Source organism: Balaenoptera acutorostrata, chromosome 15, assembly GCF_949987535.1.
Source record: "Balaenoptera acutorostrata chromosome 15, mBalAcu1.1, whole genome shotgun sequence".
In the NCBI taxonomy this organism is placed as follows: domain Eukaryota; kingdom Metazoa; phylum Chordata; class Mammalia; order Artiodactyla; family Balaenopteridae; genus Balaenoptera; species Balaenoptera acutorostrata.
In genome coordinates this window covers 37,104,941-37,125,904 of record NC_080078.1, presented here as the reverse complement: position 1 = coordinate 37,125,904, position 20,964 = coordinate 37,104,941, and the positions used below count along the sequence as shown (strand labels likewise).

At 44.0% G+C, this 20,964-nt stretch overlaps 1 protein-coding gene and 2 long non-coding RNA genes across 3 annotated transcripts in view; 2 read left to right on the top strand and 1 right to left on the bottom strand.

Annotated features, from left to right (window-relative positions):
* The window catches only part of LOC130704940 (uncharacterized), a 26,188-nt gene extending 22,489 nt beyond the window's left edge, over positions 1–3,699 (top strand). Inside the window, exon 3 of the long non-coding RNA XR_009005494.1 lies at positions 68–3,699. This is a non-coding gene — a long non-coding RNA (uncharacterized LOC130704940). The remainder of the gene's footprint in view (positions 1–67) is intronic.
* MEFV (MEFV innate immunity regulator, pyrin) overlaps positions 1–5,480 on the bottom strand; it is an 18,491-nt gene extending 13,011 nt beyond the window's left edge. Inside the window, exon 1 of the mRNA XM_057529879.1 lies at positions 5,458–5,480. The gene's annotated coding sequence lies outside the window, so the exon portion shown is untranslated. The remainder of the gene's footprint in view (positions 1–5,457) is intronic.
* On the top strand, positions 4,710–20,964 carry LOC103000658 (uncharacterized). Its single transcript, XR_450942.2, has 3 exons — positions 4,710–4,760; positions 12,336–12,443; positions 20,415–20,964. It is a non-coding gene; the product is annotated as an uncharacterized LOC103000658 (long non-coding RNA).

Sequence of the window (20,964 nt, the reverse complement as noted above, 5' to 3'; positions counted from 1 at the left end):
GTTTTGGTGGGAACTGAGACTAAGGCTGTGAGTGTGTCATTGTTGGTTTGTGTTCTCTTTCTTACAGATTCAGAGGCTTTTCCAGCTGGGAAGACTCAGTGCCTTGTCAGACACGTGGTCGTCAGAACCCCAGCTCTCACTGACTTGGGCTGGACTGCAGAGTGGTGGATAAGTCTTTGAGGAAGGGTCTGGGATTGGATTCCAGATTCTGGATCTTTGGGCAGGAAGTCAGATGCTTCCCTCTCCCCTCCCAGGATACGGGGGTGGGGGTGGGGTGAACAGAGCCCCTGGTCCCATGCTGGAGAGAACCATGATGAAGGTCAGCCCCTCTGGCCAACTGCTCTCCTCCAGACTCTTGGGGTTTTATTGACCCTCTGGAGCCAATGACAGGGGGATGGGGAGCAGCAAATACAGCCCTGCAAGCTCTGCCCCTCCCTGCCCAAGAAGGCAGGTGAGGCCAGAAGGGCACCGCCAGGAGACAAGCCCTGGGGTCGCCCCTGTTGACGTAGTTCCAGTTGTCTGGTTCTTCCAGCAACACAAAGGCCTCGAAATGCGACGCCTGGGGCCACCATCCTGATTTATTTGTCCCAGCGCTAACTCTGCCGTGGCTTCCTGGGAGCAGACTCCGGAGGGAGGGTGTCATGCATGCATGTGTACTGAACACATGTTCTGGACCAGGATGCTGGAGAAACAAGGGTGAAAAAGGCATAGGCGTTCTTAGGGCTTGCAGCCCAGTATGGGGCCCCAGCGGTGGCTCCGAAGCTAATGGAGTTTGTATGGGGGGAGCTGACTGCTTCCTCCGTTAACTGCTGTGTCTTTCTGCTACATTGATTTTTATCCTCAACTTTTTGGTTCAAAGTATTTCAAATCCACAGAAAATTTGAGAGCATAGTACAATGAACACTTATATACCCTTTACCTAGGTTCAGCAACCGTTTACATTTCATGTTTAGTGATTCTCTCTCACACATGCACACACTTTTTTGTTTTTTTGAAGCATTTCATAATAAATTGAAAACATATCAGATATCACTTCAAATACCCTAGCTATCCTAAATACTAAGAATGAGGATACAAGGATATTATTTTATTATTTATTTATTTAAATTTTATTTATTTATTTATTTTTGGCTGCCCCCACGCAGCTTGTCAGATCTTATTTCCCGACCAGGAATTGAACCCAGGCCCTCTGCAGTGAAAGTACCGAGTCCTAACCACTGGACCGCCAGGGAATTCCCAAGGATATTATTTTAAATAATCACAGTAGTATTATCACACTCAGGAAATTTAATGTTGTTACAATACTACAAGGTTTCCATAATCAAATTCCCCAATTGTCCTGATAATGTCTTTGACAGCTTTTTTTTTTTTTGTCCCAATCCAGGATCCAATCAGAGATCCTGCATTGCCTTTAGTTGCCAAGTCTCTGTAGTCTCCTTTTATCTAGAACACTTTCACATTCCCCTCACCTTTTAAAATTCTTCCAAGACATTAATGTTTTTGAGGGCTTCTCTGGTGGCGTAGTGGTTAAGAATCCTCCTGCCAACGCAGGGGACACGGGTTCGAGCCCTGGCCCGGGAAAATCCCACATGCCGCGGAGCAACTAAGCCGGTGCGCCCCAACTACTGAGCCTGCGCTCTAGAGCCCTTGAGCCACAACTACTGAAGCCCAGGCGCCTAGAGCCCCGTGCTCCGCAGCAAGAGAAGCCACCGCAATGAGAAGCCCGCGCACCTCGACGAAGAGTAGTCCCCTGCTCGCTGCAACTAGAGAAAGCGCGCGCGGCAACGAAGACCCAACGCAGCCAAAAAATAAATTAAATAAATAAATAAATATAAAAAATAAAAAATAAAGTGGGGACAGTGGGTGAGGTCTCAGACCTGGAGGCTTGCTTCGTCAAGCCCTCTTATTAAAAAAAAAAAAAAAAAAGACATTACTGTTTTTGAAAAGTCCGTTCCAAGCACAGTGTCCCTCAATGTAGATTTGTGTGATTGTTTCCTCATTATTAGACTGAGGGTCCATCCACGCCTCCTTGAGATCTCTCCATTGTAAAAGGCCATTTTTTTCTTTGTAATTAATATGGAACCTCGGTGTGTGGAAAGGTCTCGCTCCCTCACAATCTTTCACCCCATGGTGTTAGCCTTCATTGATGATCCTTTCCTAAATCAGTTGCTAGAGTGGTGGTTGCAAAATGGTATTTCTATCACTTAGTTGGCATCATTTGCATATCCTGGTTTGAACTTTCTGTCTTCCTCATAAAATGTTTGGCTTACAGATGTTTTGTTGGTAATACAATTACCCTTCAACGATGCTTACTCTTTGCTTTTTTTTTTTTTTTTTTTTTTAGCTCTGTGCTTTATATCCATTATTCCCTAAAATCTCTGCAGTATCCCTTCAGTGCAGGATTCATCATCTCCATTTACAGCCGGGCTTAGAGACTTGCCCAGAGCCAGGGTTCAAACTCACTCTATTAACCACTTTGCAGTATTGTCTCCCTGCATGATGATACTTTGTTATTTTACTATTAATCACTAACCGTAGATGTCACCTTTTCAGCGACCAACGAGGCTCAAAATGGGCCATGCTGACCATTCCCTCAGGTCAGTGACAGCATTCTGATGCCTGGCTGAACAAACAGCCCCTCTGTATGACCAACCTGGGATCAAGGCTTCCATGAGTTCTCGTTGGTTGAATTTATTTTATTGTCTGATTGGTCCATGGGCTTTATATCTTACAGAGTATTCAGTGTTTGGGGTTTAACAGCTGACAGCATCCAGTTTTCTGGATCCTGGTGAGAAAATAATACCCAAACCCAGCAACTTCCCTAAAAAATGAATGAACCCAAATGCACCTTTATGGTGCAAATGTCAGATGTGTGAAATTCTCAGGTTGGGCCAGAAGGGTTTTAACTGGGGTTTCTCTGGGACCAGGACCTGTACAAGATTCCGGAAAGCAGTCTCCCACTGCTGAGACAGAAATGATGAAATCATGCAATGCCACAAAGCATCCTTCGTGTTCCTGGGATCTCTGACGCCGTCTTGTCTGGCCAGGAAACTCCTCTAAGCTAAGACTAAGGCAGCTACGACAGAATCGGGTAGGAAGTGGGGCTTTCCAGTCTACAGCAGGATATTTTGCAATTTCAGTGACACTTTTTGCAACAGGGGCAATTCTGAAGCAGGGACTTCTTGAGAGGCAGTGTTTTGTTGCCACTGAGGCCTTTCTAGGTCAAGAGAGGTTCACAAAACTTCCATTTTTTGAGGTTCCAGTGATTTAAAATGAAGAAATGTGAAAATAGGATTATAGTCCTTGGGATGCATTTTAAATGTTTGATTTAACAAGTAAAATGGATTGTTGATGAACTCTTCTTTCTTGTACCTCTGTGACTATACCTCTGTAACCTTCAAAGCAGATTTCAGTCTTGTACCTCTGTGCCTTTATTTGGGGACATGACAAATCTAAAACCAATGCAACTGCTGCAAAGGGTCCAACTTTTGCTCTCCTCCTAAGTGATGCACAGCTCAGACACCCGCATCTTTTCTCCATTCCTGGTCATCAGGGGTATCACTTTCTACCACATTCATTTTTGTATCATTTTGGGATTTTAAAATCAATATGTATTACTTTTATAATAAAAAAGATAGTTTTAAAAAAGTATTTTATAATTAGCTTAGCTTCAAAGCTGATTTCAGTCCTGTCCCCGCAACCATCATGATAAAGGAGGTTTACTGTATTTGAATATAATACATATCTCTTTTTTTTTTTTTTTAATAAGGATTTTCTTTTTAATTAATTAATTTATTTATTTTTGTCTGTATTGGGTCTTCGGTTCGTGCGAGGGCTTTCTCCAGTTGCGGCAAGCGGGGGCCACTCTTCATCGCGGTGCGGGGACCGCTCTTCATCGCGGTGCGCGGGCCTTTCTCCATCGCGGCCCCTCCCGTTGCGGGGCACAGGCTCCAGACGCGCAGGCTCAGCAATTGTGGCTCACGGGCCCAGCTGCTCCGTGGCATGTGGGATCTTCCCAGACCAGGGCTCGAACCCGTGTCCCCTGCATTAGCAGGCAGATTCTCAACCACTGCGCCACCAGGGAAGCCCTAATACATATCTCTTATTAAGAGAATGGAAAGACCTGTTGAGAAGATCGTGGAAGAGTTCCTGTGTTAACCTGGAACTGAAAATAATGGATCCTACTGTGACCCAAACTCTCCCTCACCCACCAGTATACTGAATTTTAAGGGAGAAATCTGAGACTTTGAGAGGCTAACCATTCAAGTTCAAAGTGAATTTCCAGGCAATGAACTCCCCTCTGAGAAACATACTGTAACTGTGGTCTCTGAGGGTGAACCAAATTCTGGACAACCTCCGACCCCCTGAGCAGAATGGGAAAGCAGGGAGAGGAAGCCAGCTTCCCAAAGTAGGTTGCGGTGGGTGGCTTTGACCTGTCCCAGGTGATGGAGTAGGGGTGTCAGAATAGGTCTCCAATCGGCTTACCAAATGAGAGCTTTGTTTGCACTATGGTAACCTTCAGCAAGAGGGTTTATAAGTTATAAAGTGCAGTACACATTATTCTGATTGTTAAATCTAGATGGAGAGTGAGTGGGTGTTCATTTTACTCTTTAAATTTTCCTATGTATTTAAACTTTTTTTTTTTTTTGGCCCGTTCGCGTGGCATGCGGGATCTGGGATCTTAGTTTTCCCGACCAGGGATGGAACCTGTACCCTGTACCCCCTGCAGTGGAAGCGGGGTCTTAACCATGGACCACCAGGTAAGTCCCAACATTTTACAATTTTAAAAATTGAAAAAAAATTTTTTTTGTTCTACCAGTGTTTATATGGACCCTATTAGGAGGCTTGCCTTGAGGATACAGTGCCTGACAGCCAAAGGCAACTGCTTTCCCTTCCCCGCACCCTTTGAGGTTCGGTTTACATAATCCTGCCCCTGCTCCCAACTCCCACCTCCCACTGGCAGAGCTGACCCCTCTTGCCTGGTGCTCCGGTCATTCCTGTTCACCACCTTGCAGTGGAACTGTTTATGAGTTTCGAAGCTGCCCGGAGTGGTGAGGAGATATGGGAATCCAAGATTTAGGACCTGTGTGACCTGGGCAAATTACTCGACCTCTCTGAACTTGTTTTCCTGTCTGTCAAACGGGTCGTTTCTGGAATTCAATGAGATAATGATTGCAAGCGCTGAGATAATGATTGCAAGCGCGCCTGGCACCGTGGGAGAAGTGCCAGCTTCATTCTTTGGTGTCCAGCGCCTGGCACGTCGTGGGTGGTGTCTACGGAGGTGGGCAGGAGCGGTTTGTCTGCGGGAAGAACGGCCCCAGGATAAAGGGGAAGTGTCTGCGCAGGGCAACGACAGGCGGGCAGGCGCTGGGGTGGAGACCCGCCCGGCACACCGTCCCTGCCGGAACCCCGCGGGACCTGCCGAAGGGAGGGAAAAGTCCGAGACGCGCGACTCACCCCGGGGTCTGTACCCGCGGCGTCGGCATTTGTGCGATGACTCTCTGAACTACATCTCCCAGGAGGCTCCAGGAGTATGAAGAGCCGATCGGAGGGCGGGTGGGCGGGCCCTCCGCCACCTACGTCTATAAGGGGGCGCTGGGCTGAGCCGCCGTTGATAAGATTGGCAACCGCAATGGCCTATAGCTGCTTCCCGCCCGAGCGGCCGCACTCCAGGCGCGGAGCAGGAGCGGCCGAAGCTGTTGGTATCCCGGACACAGCGCTGGGAAGTGGAGTCAGCGCGGCACGTGAAGACCCCGGGCTCGCGGGATTCGGCGCCACGGGGCTGCTCTGGGGCCGTAGATCCCCAGTCTTCCGCCCCTGATAAGCCTATAGATCATTCATGTTTTACGGCGAATATTTACCGAGTGCCTACTGTGGACCTCTTACTGTGTCAGCAGCAGCGAGGGTGGTCACGGCAGGCAGTATCCCTGCCCCAAGGAGCTTATCTCCTGGGGAGGAGAGAGGTGGGTAAACGGTAATTTCCAGTGCTGGTAAGAGCTGTGAAATGGATCATTGAACCCAACACCAGCACTGCCGTCTTCTCGGTATTCAAACGCTACCCCTAGGAACCCTAGAGTGCAGATTCTTAAACTACTCTGTAGCATGATACTTTTTGAAAAATCTAGTGATATGGTTATGGACCATAAGGGCAGTGTTTTTTGTTTTTTGGGGTTTTGTTTGTTTTTTTGGCAGCGCCACGCGGCTTGCGGTATCTTAGTTCCCCTACTAGGGACTGAGCCCAGCCCGGCAGTGAAAGCCCAGAGTCCCAACCACTGGACGCCAGGGAATTCCCTTTTGTTTGTTTTTCTTTGTGTGTGTGTGTGTGTGTGTGTGTGTCCAGAAAAAAGTACATGCATCTACAGTTCTACAGTTAAGTATATCATTTCAGGGGGTTCATGGACTTTATGAAGTCCACCTGGAGAAATCTAGCAGGGGTCTTTCGACAGACACTCCTCCCCCCACCCCTCCGCCCACGTCAGCTAGAGCAGCCCCTGCTTTTTATTTTATTTTTGAATTTATTTATTTATTTATTTTTGGCTGCCTTCAGTCTTCATTGCTGCACGCGGGCTTTCTCTAGTTGCATGGAGCGAGGTCTACTCTTCGTTGCGGTGCGCGCACTTGTCATTGCGGTGGCTTCTCTTCGTTGCGGAGCATGGGCTCTAGGCGCACGGGCCTCAGTAGTTGTGGCACGCAGGCTCAGTAGTTGTGGCTCGCGGGCTCTAGAGAGCGGGCTCTAGAGCGCAGGCTCAGTAGTTGTTGCGCACGGGCTTAGTTGCTCCGTGGCATGTAGGATCTTCCCAGACCAGGGGTGGAACACGTGTGCCCTGGCATTGGCAGGCAGGTTCTTAACCACTGTGCCACCAGGGAAGTCCAGCCCCTGCTTTTTAACTGTTTTACATATTTCACCTTCAAGAAAGATTTCCTTTGATCCAAATCTACTGCAGGAGAAAAAGAAAAAGAAGGAACATCCAAATAGATGGTCTAGCTGTAATTCTAGTTCCAACATTCTGTTTGTTTAAGTCCTTCCCATCAAGACTACTTTCTAGTCTCAGGTAAACATAACCAGACTGAATTCACCAGCATGGTGGTGTGAAGGGCACCTTCTCATTCAGATCCTTGTCATTCTTCTGGAACATTCCCCTGCCTGCCACACTTGCCAATTAGTTTGAAACTGTAAACAATTTTTTTTGGCTGCCTGGCTTGCGGGATCTTAGTTCCCCCACCAGGGAACCTGGGCTGGGCAGTGATAGCGACGCGCCCTAACCACTGGACTGACAGGGAATTACCAGAAACTGTAAATAATTTAAATGGCCTATCACCTGGGGACCGGCTTAGTAAGTTTTGGTGAATCCATCCCGTGTGCTGCGCTGCATCCCTTGAAAAGAGTGCAGTGGATTTCCATGTGTTAATGTGCAAAGATGGTCAATATATATTATTAAATGAGAAGAGCACGTTTACCGTACACTGTGATAGTATAATCCCATGTTTGTAAATAATGGGAAAAATGTTTTTTAAATTTAAATATCTGAAGATAGACTCAAGAAATAATGTGGCAACCTCTAGAGAGTAGAATTGGAGGTGGGGGTTGTGCTTTTTACTCTATGTCCTCTATACATTTGTGTGGTTTTCAATGAGTATTTAAACATTTTATGACACATGAAACATAGTCTGTGAATTTATTTTCAGTGTAAAATAATAAGGCAAAACAGAAAGTATACCAAGCTCAGTCTTAGAGGAAGACTTTCATGCTTTGCTCATTATTTTTATAATAAAAACTTTCCAAAAATCTCATTAACAGGAATATTATTCACTGGAATGCAGAGGATTAGGAATGGTTTTTAAAAAGCAGTCTGTGGGGCTTCCCTGGTGGCGCAGTGGTTAAGAATCTGCCTGCCAATGCAGGGGACACGGGTTCGAGCCCTGGTCTGGGAGGATCCCACATGCCGCGGAGCAACTAAGCCCGTAAGCCACAGTTGCTGAGCCTTCGCGTCTGGAGCCTGTGCTCCGCAATGGGAGAGGCCACGACAGTGAGAGGCCCGCGCACCGCGATGAAGAGTGGCCCCCGCTTGCCGCAACTAGAGAAAGCCCTCACACAGAAACAAAGACCCAACACAGCCGAAAATAAATAAACAAACAAATAAATTTATAAAAAAAAAAAAACAGTCTGTGTCCATAGAGAAACAAATATGTGAAGTTTTCAAGTAATATGTGAGGTTTGCCAATACTGAAGGAAACACAGAACAGACCTAACTCCAAAGTAAACACACACACATACAACACTGCAGGCATCAAATTAATGCAGACAACAGAGTCTTTAACAAGAGCATAAGGGCTCATGCCTTAACTCCCCTGAAGATATAGAGCAGAAGCTTACATTTTAAAAATATGGTTGAAATAAGCTAAAATGACTGAAAGGATATTTGCTCAGCAAAGCCTTAGTATCTGGACAAGTCCTTCACGCACAGATTAGTATCAAAACTCAGGTGGGGGGCTTCCCTGGTGGCGCAGTGGTTGAGAGTCTGCCTGCCAATGCAGGGCACACGGGTTCGAGCCCTGGTCTGGGAGGATCCCACATGCCGCGGAGCAAGTAAGCCCGTGAGCCACAATTACTGAGCCTGCGCGTCTGGAGCCTGTGCTCCGCAACAAGAGAGGCCGCGGTAGTGAGAGGCCCGCGCACTGCGATGAAGAGCGGCCCCCACTTGCCACAACTGGAGAAAGCCCTCGCACAGAAACGAAGACCCACCCAACACAGCCATCCATCCATCCATCCATCCATCCATAAATAAATAAATAAATAAATAAATAAATACTTTAAAAAATAAATAAAAATTAAAAAAAATGGTTCAAATGGTAAATTAAAAAAAAAAAAAAAAACTCAGGTGGGGGCTTCCCTGGTGGCTCAGTGGTTGAGAATCTGCCTGCCAATGCAGGGGACACGGGTTCGAGCCCTGGTCTGGGAAGATCCCACATGCCACGGAGCAACTGGGCCCGTGAGCCACAATTACTGAGCCTGCGCGTCTGGAGCCTGTGCTCCGCAACAACAGAGGCCGCGATGGTGAGAGGCCCGCGCACCGCGATGAGGAGTGGTCCCCACTTGCCACGGCTAGAGAAAGCCCTCGCAGAGAAACGAGGACCCAACACAGTCATAAATAAATAAATAAATAAATAAATAAATAAATAAATAAATAAATAAATAAAAGAACGTGAATTTCTTTTAAAAAAAAAAAAACTCAGGTGGCATTTCACCTGCTGTCCTATAGAGGGTGCCCTCGCACGTGGTCTCTGGGGCTGCAGCTGGAAGCACAGTAGACACCACCCCACTCCCATCCCCACCCACAAGTACAAGCCTCCACCAAAGCCAGCAGCTGGAAACAATTCTTAATGCTGCAGGAAGTAGGAGAAAATGACTATGTGAGTCAAAGCTAAAATTGGACATCAAAGACCACAGAAAAATATTTTCCAAGGCTGATGTGATGGTGGAGGTGGGTGGGGGTATCAAAATACCAAAAGTCATGGCTTTGGAACAGCAATGAATGATAACATATATTGAGCACTTTATATATACCAAATATCATGTGAGTGCTTTATATGCCTTCATAGCACAGGCTCTGGGGTCAGACTGCCTGAGTGAGAATAATGTCCCTACAGTTAAGCAGCTGTGTGACACTGGACGAGTGATGTACCTACTTACTTATTCAGCCTTGACAAAGAAGGAAATTGTGTTACATGCTACAGCATGGATAAATCTTGAAAACATTGTGCTAAGTGAAATAAGCCAAAAACAAAGAGACAAATATTTCATGATTTCACCTATGTGAGGTACCTAGAATAGTCAAACTCATAGAGACAGAAAATAGAATAGTGATTACCAGGGGCTGGGAGCAGAGGGTAATGGGGGTTTATTAATGGGTAGAGTTTCAGTTTGGGATGATGAAAAAGTTCTGGAGATGGATGGCGGTTATGGTTATACAACAATGTGAATGCACGTAATGCCACTGAATTGTACCCTTAACAATAGTTAAAATGGTAAAATTTATGTTATGTATATTTTACCACCCCCCCCCAAAAAAACTTGAAAAATGCACATACCCTTTGCTTCAGTTATTCCATTTTGAGGATTCTATTCTAAAGAAATTATTGAATGTACACAAAGTTGCATTATAAGGTGTTCATTGCAGAATTGTTCATTAAAGCAAGAATTGGAAACAACCTGAATGTCCATCAACAGAAGAAATAGTAATTATGTTACACCCCTACTGTGCCATACTGTGCAGCTGTTAAGAGTAAGAAAGGCCTATTCATCTTGATTCAGAGATTTCAGAGGCACACTGTGAAGTTAAAAAAGTCTGGGAAAATATTATATATGTAGCATGATAAATACATATAATGAATACATATACATATGTAAACACATCAGAAGGAGACCGGTAGGATGTACAACCGTTACCTATAAAAAAGGGAGCAGAAGTGAAGCTAGGGGGTGATGGAAAATTTTCCTCATTTTCTTTGTATCTATCTCTATTCTTTGATTCTTGTACCATGACCATTCGTGTATTACTGTTGTTCTGGTTATCTTTTGCAGCATAACACCAAAACTTAGTGTAAAAACAATCTTTTTATTATAATAGCTCATGATTTTGTGGTTGGGATTTTGATCAGGGCACAGCAGGGACAACTTATGTCTGCCCCATGACTGGAGCTTCAGCTAGGGTGACTCAGATGTCTGGGGATCACTAGAATGGCTGTAATCGACTGGGGTTGTGTGTCTGAGGCATCAGACAGTATGGCTGTCTGCAGGTGATTCTTGGGTTCTTCTCCCTGTTGTGTCTGCTGGGACTGGAATGTCGAAAATGGCTTCTTCACTCCTGTGTCTGGTGCCTGGGCTAGGATGGCTGGAACAGCTGGAGATGACTAGGCATCTCTCTCCATGTCTCTATAGCTTGGGCTTCCTCGAAGCATGACAGTCTTAAGGTAACCAGACTTTCTAGATGGTGGCTGGTGTTCCCAGAGCTAGCATTCCAAGAGGCCCCAGATGGCAGCTTCAAGACTTCTTATGAAGTCCCAGAAAGTTACTTCCAGTTCATTCTATTGCCTAAGCAAGTCACTACAGCCAGCCTAGATTCGGGGGAAGAGGATTTGACACCCCCTCTCAATAGGAGAAGTAATCATGAAGTTGCAGCCATTCTTTAACTTACTACACTTAGACTCTTAACAGGAAATTCAACCTGACCCATGATTTATAGTAACCTTCATTGAAACAGAGCACACCCACCTCTCACATGTCTTTCATCAGTCATTACAAATGTACAGCCTTTTTGGAAATCCTCTGCCAGGCCTATTGCTTCTTTCCAAGTTTCCTATTAATTCTTCAAATTAATGTCGAGATCAGTGGTTCTCAATTTTGGCTGCACATTAAATCATCTGGGGAGCTGTAAAGAATCCTGATGTCCAGAAGCCAAATACATCAGAATCTCTAGGGGGTGGTACCCAGGTGCTATAGTCTGAATGTTTATGTCTCTTCAAAATTCATATGCTGAAATCCTAATGCTTGATGTGATGGTATTAAGAGGTGGGGCCTTTGGGAGTTGCTGAGGTCATGGGGGTGGAGCCCTCATTAATGGGATTAATCCTCTTATAAAAGAGACCCCACAGAGCTCCCTACCCCTTTCACCGTTTGAGGACACAGAGGTTGGCAGTCTGCAACCTGGAAGAGGACACTCCCCTGACCATACTGGCACCCTGGTCTTGGACTGCCAGCTTCCAGAATGGTGGGAAATTTCTGTTGTTTCTAAGCTACCAAGGATGTGGAATTTTGTTTTGGAAGCTCTAATAGACTTAAGACACACCAGGCATCAGAGGGTTTTTTTTAAAGCTTCCCAGGTGATTCCAATGTGCACATGGCTGGGAAACACTGGTCTAGATTATAACTATTCCAGTACCAGTAGTTTCCAGAAGCAGTGCCTTAGCACGTCAGCCAGTGATCATTGTTGGCAAAGCAGTGGATTGGCTGTGTGGACCTGGTCATGGAATTGCAGGAAGCCTTGAGAAGCCTTGACTGATGGTAAAAGGCTGGGTCCTCCCTTTCCAGGGATGACTCCTGTTCCCCAGGGAGCCCCCCTTCGACTTTACAATTAAGGAGGTGGCATCTTTCACCCCCTTGCTACAGCCAGCTGCAAGGATGGAACAACTTGTGAGCAGGTTCTGCCTGTGTTCGTCTGATTTTTACCCTGTAAGTCCTTTGCTCACAGGCCTTGTTGAACAAAATGGCTCTAAGGACAGAAAACAGCACTTTGGGGAATAACATAAATCCTACAAGCTGCCTGTTTACTTCCCAGGGGAAGCTCTACCCCATTGGAGTTGCCTGATAGACCCGCAGGGATTTTGGCAAACGCTGAGTTTCTGGGAGAAGAACACAGAGTGGAGCCTTTGGGAAGAAGACTCAGGTTAGTGGCTTATTTTTCTGCCAGCAAGGTCTTGAAAAAAAATGCAAAGGTTCAAGGCATACTCCCAGCATCTCAGAGCCTGCAGAACCGACAGGAAGGCCTGTCAGGGCCAAGGCCCCAGGTCCCTCACTGCCCCTTGTGTTCTCCTGCGCCTTCGCCTTAGCAGAACCTACAACTTTCTTCCTCTCCTTTCTGGAGAGGCTGGAGTGCAAGCCTTGCTTCAAACCAACAGCAAGATTGCCTGGGATAACCTTGCTAATCATGCCATTATGCCTCTTTCCTTGGAGATGGATATATTTTTAATGAACTAGTTCAAATACACAGAACATAAATACCTATGTAATCACACTCATAATTAATGTTATGGTGTCTATTTGCTTGACTTTGTTATTTATATTTTATAAGAAACAACGCATCTCTGGACCATCTACTTGTATTGCTGGCAGGGTAGTCAGATGTCTTTCATGGCCTTCTAGAGCGAGTTCTCCTAGCCAACAAGATGGAAGCTGCAAGGCCTTTTACCACCTTGCCTTGGGCATTGTTGGGGGCTCTCTAGCATTTGGAGGACCCTGAGAGGAACATCTTAGAGGAGGAGTGCCACCCTGTCCAGGGTGAACTGTATTTCTGGGGAGTTAGGGCAATGGAAGTATGCCCCACTCCAGACCAAGGTGAGGGCCGCTAGTTCTTTGCTGCTGCCCTTCACTCTCCCTCCCCCTTAGGAGGAGCCCCAGTTAATACAAAATGCAAAATAGGGATGGATAGGCCTCTCCTGGGGCCATTTGGTATGGTCTCACATTTATGAAAGGCCTCAAGTTTTAATTTATTTATTTTTGGCCTCGCAGCATGTGGGATTTTAGTTCCCCTACCAGGGATCAAACCTGCGCCCTTTGCATTGGAAACGTGGAATCTTAACCACTGGACCTCCAGGGAAGTCCCAGGGCCTCAAGTTTTAGAGTTTTGAAGTTATCTCCAGTAGAACACCCGAGTCGTATTCTTGTGTTGAGTGTTAAAGATGCTAAATGCAAATACATAAAATATATCACAATTTTAATAATATTTTAATTTTTTAGGAGCCTTAAAAATGTGGGGATAGGCTTTGCTAGACCTCTGGGAGGTCTTGACAACTGGAAAAGACAGGACGGAGGCTAACCTATATCATTCTGGGGAGAATTTCCCTCATTCCAGTTGTTAAAATGCCCAGATTTAGGGGCTGAATAAATTGATTATAAGTGCTAAGGAGAGGCCAATAGCTGAGCTTCCCTTCCCACCCCGTTCTACATCTTCACAGGGGACTTGAGAGGAAGCTGGGAGCCAAGCCTGGAGGCTTAAGTCTGAGCTTTGGGTGTTTCTGAGATTATTCTGCCCAGATCACTAGGCTAGAAATATGAGAGGATTTCACAGTGTGTACTCATTTCAGAATTAAAGATCATGGGGGACTTCCCTGATGGTCCACTGGCTAAGGCTCTGTGCTCCCAGTGCAGGGGGCCCAGGTTCGATCCCTGGTCAGGGAACTAGATCCTGCATGCTGCAACTAAGACCCAGCACAGCCAAATAAGTAAATAAATATTTTTTAAAAAAAGAACTAAAGATCATGAAGTTTCCTGGAGGGCCCTTAGGATGGTTTTTTGGGAATGTGAAAATGACTAGGTAAGCAGGGCAAAGTGTACTGTATCTCACTCCCTACCATACTGTGAGCCCCTTGGAGGTGGATTCACCAGTCTATTCCTTGACTTCCTTGATTTTAGCCTATACAACATCCTCAATACACTGTGAAAGAATTACTGCAGATTCTGGAAAGTCACAATTGAAAAAAAAATCTTAAAGTGGCCCCTGCAGGATTTCTCTGCTTTCAAGAGACAAAAAACATGGCATCTTAAGGAGGACTGTCTCAACTAGAGAAAGGGATGAGCCTCTCCTAGGTCCTTTCGTATCCTATTTTTACTGCCAGCTTTAATAGTTAGGCAGTGATTAACAATTGCTATATAAAATCCATACAGGGAGTTCCCTAGTGGTCCAGTGGTTAGGACTCTGTGCTTTCACTGCTGAGGGCCTGGGTTTGATCCCAGGTCAGGGAACTAAGATCTCACAAGCCACATGGCCCATCCAAAAAAAAAAAAGATCCATACAGTAGTTTTTTGTTTGTTGTTTGTTTTTAAAAACTCTTAGCAAGGGAAGAGGAAGCTAAAAAACAAAACAAAAAAACAGAAGGCAGAATTGGGAAGCAACTTAAACTCCTCCATCTCACTTCCCCTTCACACAGCACCAAAGATGCTTCCAAAGATACAAAAATACTTGAGAGGTCCAAGACTATTCTAGATTTTGTCCTATGGATAGAACCCTTGTTTTCTAGGGCTTTGGGGGATAATTAACACATTTTTAAAAATATAAGTCCACAGGAAAACCGAAATGAACTTTTCAAAGAAGAAATAGAATGAATCTCATTTTCTAATCAATGCGGTAAAAAAAAATTTTTTTAGAGGAAAACTTTCTTGACCAGCTTGACCAGTTGACCAACTCTTGGCTTAAAGAGGAAATAATAAAAACTGCAATGATGGGAATTCCCTGGCAGTCCAGTGGTTGGGGAACTAAGATCTCACAAGCTGCATGGGGAAAGAAAGAAAGGAAGGAGGGAGGGAGGGAGGGAGGGAGGGAAGGAAGGAAGGAAGGAAGGAAGGAAGGAAGGAAGGAAGGAAGGAAGGAAGGAAATATGAAAACTGTAATGACAAACTATTTTGAAATCATCAATAAGGAGAATATTTTATATAGAAATTATGGGAGGTACCTAAAGCTGCACTTAGAGGAAAACTCATAGCCTTAAACACTTTTACCATTAAACAACAAAGACTAGAAATAAAATACATTGATATTTATTGAAAATTTATTTTGTATAGAGCCTGCATTTAAATATATTTCTTTTTTTTTAAAGTTTTCAGTTTTTTTTTTAATTTTATTTATTTATTTATTTATTTATGGCTGTGTTGGGTCTTCGTTTCTGTGCGAGGGCTTTCTCTAGTTGCGGCAAGTGGGGGCCACTCTTCATCGCGGTGCACGGGCCTCTCACTATCACGGCCTCTCCCGTTGCGGAGCACAGGCTCCAAACGCGCAGGCTCAGTAATTGTGGCTCACGGGCCTAGTTGCTCTGCGGCATGTGGGATCTTCCCAGACCAGGGCTCGAACCCGTGTCCCCTGCATTGGCAGGCAGATTCTCAACCACTGCGCCACCAGGGAAGCCCTAAATATATTTCTTTAAATATATTTAAATATATTTTTAAAATATATATTTAAACATATTTCTTTATAGTACTTATGAGGTGGACACTGTTTTTTGCCCTTATCTTTTCAAAATGCTCAAAAGTTATAAGGCATATCCATGCAATGTTCCATGTTCTTAGTTTCCAAGAGCTATTTTACATCTCTTAATTCAAAGCTACAAACATTTATTAATGTTTAGTATGTACAGGGTACTTTAAGAGATAAAGAAATGAATTACCGCTGTTCTCGATCTTGTAAAACTCTAGTCATGTGTGCGATGTTGATGTATGTATATTGGAAGGGCAGGAGAGGACACAGGTCATAGTATGATTGCAGTTAATCCTCCCAGCTAAGAAGAACTGTGTTAAGTGCTAAAAATGATCTCTAAACAAAGCACTGAGGGAGCCCAAAAGAAAGTAATTCTGACTTGGGGAGGGGGCAGGAGTCAACTGCAGTACTTGTTGCCGCAATTCAGGGCCTGCACCGTGATGGTTTTTGCAGCCTTGTTGAGGAATCTGTGCTTTATTATCAGGGCAGTGAGGCACCATTGGAGGTTCTGTCTGTGTGGGTGGATATTAGTGTAAAGACTTTTATTTATTTATTTATATTTTTGGCTGCGTTGGGTCTTCGTTGCTGCGCGTGGGCTTTCTCTAGATGTGGCGAGCGGGGGCTACTCTTCGTTGCGGTGCGCGGGCTTCTCATTGCGGTGGCTTCTCTTGTTGGGGAGCACAGGATCTAGGCATTCGGGCTTCAGTAGTTGTGGCTCGCAGGCTCTAGAGCACAGGCTCGGTAGTTGTGGCGCACGGGCTCAGTTGCTCCGTGGCATGTGGGATCTTCCCGGACCAGGGATAGAACCTGTGTCCCCTGCATTGGCAGGCAGATTCATATCCACTGTGCCACCAGGGAGGCCCATGGACTTTATTTTTATTGTTGCAATTCTGTTTTATTTTGTTTTTTCCCTTCAGAATTGTTTCTCAGATGTGGAACTGATTGATAAAAGAGGAGAAATATTTTAAGATTCTTAAAACACACTGTCAAATTGCTTTTCATAAAGTATAGTGCATTCATGGGGTCTCTCTCCTATGTGGAGACGTCGGTATCTATAAACGTCTGAATGAAGAAAGCTTCTCTCACAGCCAGGGCATTTGTGAGGCTCCTCTCCTGAATGAGTCCTCTGGTGCTCAGTAGGTCTAATGTCGAGAGGTTCTTCCATGTTGGAGCTCTTAGGGTTCTCTTTCTATAGAGCAGTTATGATGACCTAAGCTTTGCTAAGTCTGGGGATTTAGCACTGACTTTCCTTTGGATTAACGTTAACCAAACTAACTTGCTAATATTTTTCGGTAATGTTAATATTTAAACATTTTCCTCTGACTTTCTAAATGTTTTTAGTCTTTTTTTTTTTTTTTTTTTTTTGTAAAATAGAACCATGGGAAGCACCCCTCTCTAAAGGAACAATGAAGGGATGCAGAGTTCACAGGGTTTTTTTCTGCTTTGAAGAAGCTTCTTCATTTTCTCTCCTGATCTCAAAATCTGAGAGAAGAAACAGAAGTTGAACATGTCACACTATCCCACGGAGAAAGAGAGTGGGGGAAAGAGTTGTGCTAAACCAGTCATGGGATGATAGAAACTCTTAAGTAGATCCCAAAGCTTTTTGCTTCAATTAAGACTGAAATTTTCTTTCCTTGAAAACCCAACTATTTTGAAGTCAAATCATTGTTTCATTTATTTGAAAGGATTTCTTTGAAATCCTTCAATTCCTTCACCCGTGACTCTTCTCTGTGCTCCACAGGGAAGCTCAGGCCAGCTTTGGTACTGGATATCTTGGCCATGACAGGAGGCATGTTAGTTTGGGTCACCACTGGTTTTTCTGAATTCAGACTGATTTCTGGGGCAGACAGCCTCTCTATATCTATTTCTGTTTTCAGTTAGGATTATTTCCCCTGGAACTTCTGTCAGGCAGTTTTTCAACATTAGGACAAAACTAAAATGAGGAGAAAGCTCCTTTTGTGGTTAATTAAGGCCATCATCCTCCAGTCTACGGAAGAGCAGTGAATTCTGTGTTAAAGTCAATAAACTAAATTAGCTTTATATTATCTTTGGAATATTTTGATAATAGAATTATCTAAGTTAGGACTAAAATGTAAAGTAATTTTCCTAAAATTCTGACTCTTTTAAGGCTGAGAAACATTCTCTTATTGAGTCCCAAGGAAAGAGAGAGAGGTAAAAGTGGGAGTTTTGGAACTATGTCCTGGATTATCTTCAGTTAAGAGATTTTCAAATAAAAATTGGTATCTGAACTGGGTTGGTTGGTGACCAGCAAAAAATGTCTTTATATGTTTCAGCTGAAGTCTAGAAGTGGATTATCTTGAAATTAATCAAAACAACTATCTAACAGTGTTTCTGGCAATCTAAGGACAACTAGTAAAATTTTCTCCAGCTCAATTTCCTGCCGTGTCCTACCATTCCTTTTCTCACTGAGAGCAGTTATGGTTTGTACCCTTTTTCTGTGTCCCTTCCTCTCCTTCCTCACATCTAACAAACTTTACTGGTCTGCAGTAAAATGTGAGTTGATAAATAGTGATTTAAGATCCAAATAGAGAAAAGTGTTTAAATATTAACGTTACCGAACAATATTAGCAAGTTAGTTTAACGTTAATCTGAAGGAAAATTTAAATTCCAGAACATTTTATCAAAATGCCTTATATTTTCATGGAGAAAGGGCAATATATTTCAGATCAATTAAAAAAAAATGTCTTTCGGGACTTCCCTGGTAGTCCAGTGGGTAAGACTCCGCGCTCCCAGTGCAGGGGGCCAGGGTTCGATACCTGGTCGGGGAACTAGATCCTGCATGCATGCCACAGCTAAAGATCCCACATGCCGCAACTAAGACCCAGCACAGCCAAGATAAATAAATAAATAATAAATTTTTAAAAAACCAGTTCATTCCTTTAAAAAATTATTTAAAAAAGAAAATGTGTTTCAAATGAAATGCCACTTAAAGTCACTGTTTTGTTTATGTTTGGATTCAAAGCTAACTGTGGGATCAAAGAGTAATGTGTTACAGGTAAAAGCAAACCTGAAGCCATAGATCACAGGAAAACTGTAGTCAAGTAAAGTGGGAAGAAACCAAAACTGGAGAGAGTGGCAAATAGCAAAGGCTTAGGGTGGCAGAAACCTGGAGGCCAGGATATCCTAAGATGAGAGTCAGGAAAAGCATTTCAGAATGACAGGAGCTGCTTATTTGCTCCTACGCCAAAGAGCACAGATGTGAAATTCTTAACGCTGCAGATTTCATCAAATGTCATTTTGAAAACCAGGCACAGGCAGCTACACCCCGCCCCTTGAGTGCAAGGGAATCTATAAGACTCAGGTAAGGACTGAAAGTAGCTCTAGAGACAGAATTTAGTACCCATGAGAACTAAGACCAGGAGTAGGGTTTTTTTAATCTGAAATTCAAAATCCTTTTTTCTTCTACATAATAGGGAGCCACCGATAGCTAAGGACAAGAAAATACAGTTGACTTGTACAACATGGGTTTGAACTGCGTGAGTCCACTTACACATGAAAATGTTTCAATAAATACTTATTACAGTACTACACAACCCACTGGTGGTTGAATCCGTGGATGCAGAACCACAGATATGGAAGGCTGTAAAGTTGCAGATGAATTTTCCAATGTGCAGAGGGTTAGCGCCCCAACCCCCCACTGCATTGTTCAAGGGTCAACTGTATAAGAAAGTGAAATCAACAGTGGTTACTAGAGGGCATACTTACTTCCCTTAACTTACATTTCACCCAGTCTTAAAGTAGTAGGTTTAATCTTTTTCATCATTTAGAGAACTTAATGAAAGCCATGGATCCACTTCCTAGAAAATACATGTACACATGCAGTTTTGTGTACAATATCAAAAGGTTTACAAAATCTCCAGATCCACCCATGTGACCCTCCAGAACTGTGTTGATGGTAGCCACTACCTAGTGGGTCTTAGCAACACTAGCTGAATTTTAAGTGCTCAGTAGCCGCCATCACAGTAAGTTCTATTGTACTTAGAACTGCTGCTCTAGAATTTCTAGACCCTAGGTTAAGAACTCCTGCCCCAAATGAACCCCTGTACTTCTGCTGGCCTATAACACCACTCCCAGTCAAATTGGTATTTGACTATAAAATACCATCTGTAAAAGCTATTTTCTCTGCCTGAATATAGATAGGCCTCAAAGAAATGGAGGAATACTATCAGTAATTGTGAATAACTCTGAAAGTCTATCTAGCTTTAAGTACCTGTTAATAACCTAAAATCAAAGGGAACTTAGCAAATTGGTTTATCCTTCATTCTTACCATCTCAAGGTATGTGTAGTTTTGCAAACATTCCCATGCTCCACATCCTGCAGTAATAATCCGAGTGGCTTTTCTGTGAGATAGGGTAAGCCTTCAGGAATTTGCTGTGCATTAGTAACAGCTAATATTGAGTTCATACTAAGTGCCAGGTATGATTCTAAGCATCCTACATATGCTAGCCCGGTTAATCCTCACCCAGTGTTATAAGGTGGGTATAGTATTATCCCCTCAAAACAGGTGAAGGAACTGAGGTTTGAGGCTTAGTGAGATTGAATAATTTATCTGAGATGACATAGTAAATGCCAGAGAGGTGGTTATTAGGTTAGAATCTATTTTCTCCTGAAATGTGAAGATCTAAAACATGAAAAAAATGGTCTTACAGGACTCTGTGGTCACATGTCTCAACAAGGCTTTCTGAAATGGACCTGCACCAGCCTGTGTGCTATGAGGCCTCTGGGTCTGAATTTGCCACAACAGCTGGTCAACCTTTTCTCTGGAGGGTGTCAACTACAAATTGGCATTTTCCATTGGCACTTGCCATCTACCTCTACAAAGATTAAATCGTGCTGCTGCAGCTGCTGACTTTCAACACCCCTTGAAAGGAGTTCAGGGTGGAGAGCTGAAATGAGGCACTCTGTGCTCTGGGAAAAACTGGCAGAACAGGTCTTCAGATAGTTAGATATTTTCAGGAGCCAATTTTATGAGCCCAATTCTTGTATCTCCTCATATCTAGAAAAGCACTAAAATCCTTCATGGTGACGTCTGCTCCTTGTGACTAGCAGTAACCTACACGAGACTAGCAGAAACCTTCTGTAAAAACTATGTGCTTGATTGCATGTATTCCCCCTTCACCAAAATCATTTATATACTAACCTTCCCCCCTGCCTCTTTGGAGCAGTTTCTCAGAGCTATCTGGTACGCTGTCTACTGGG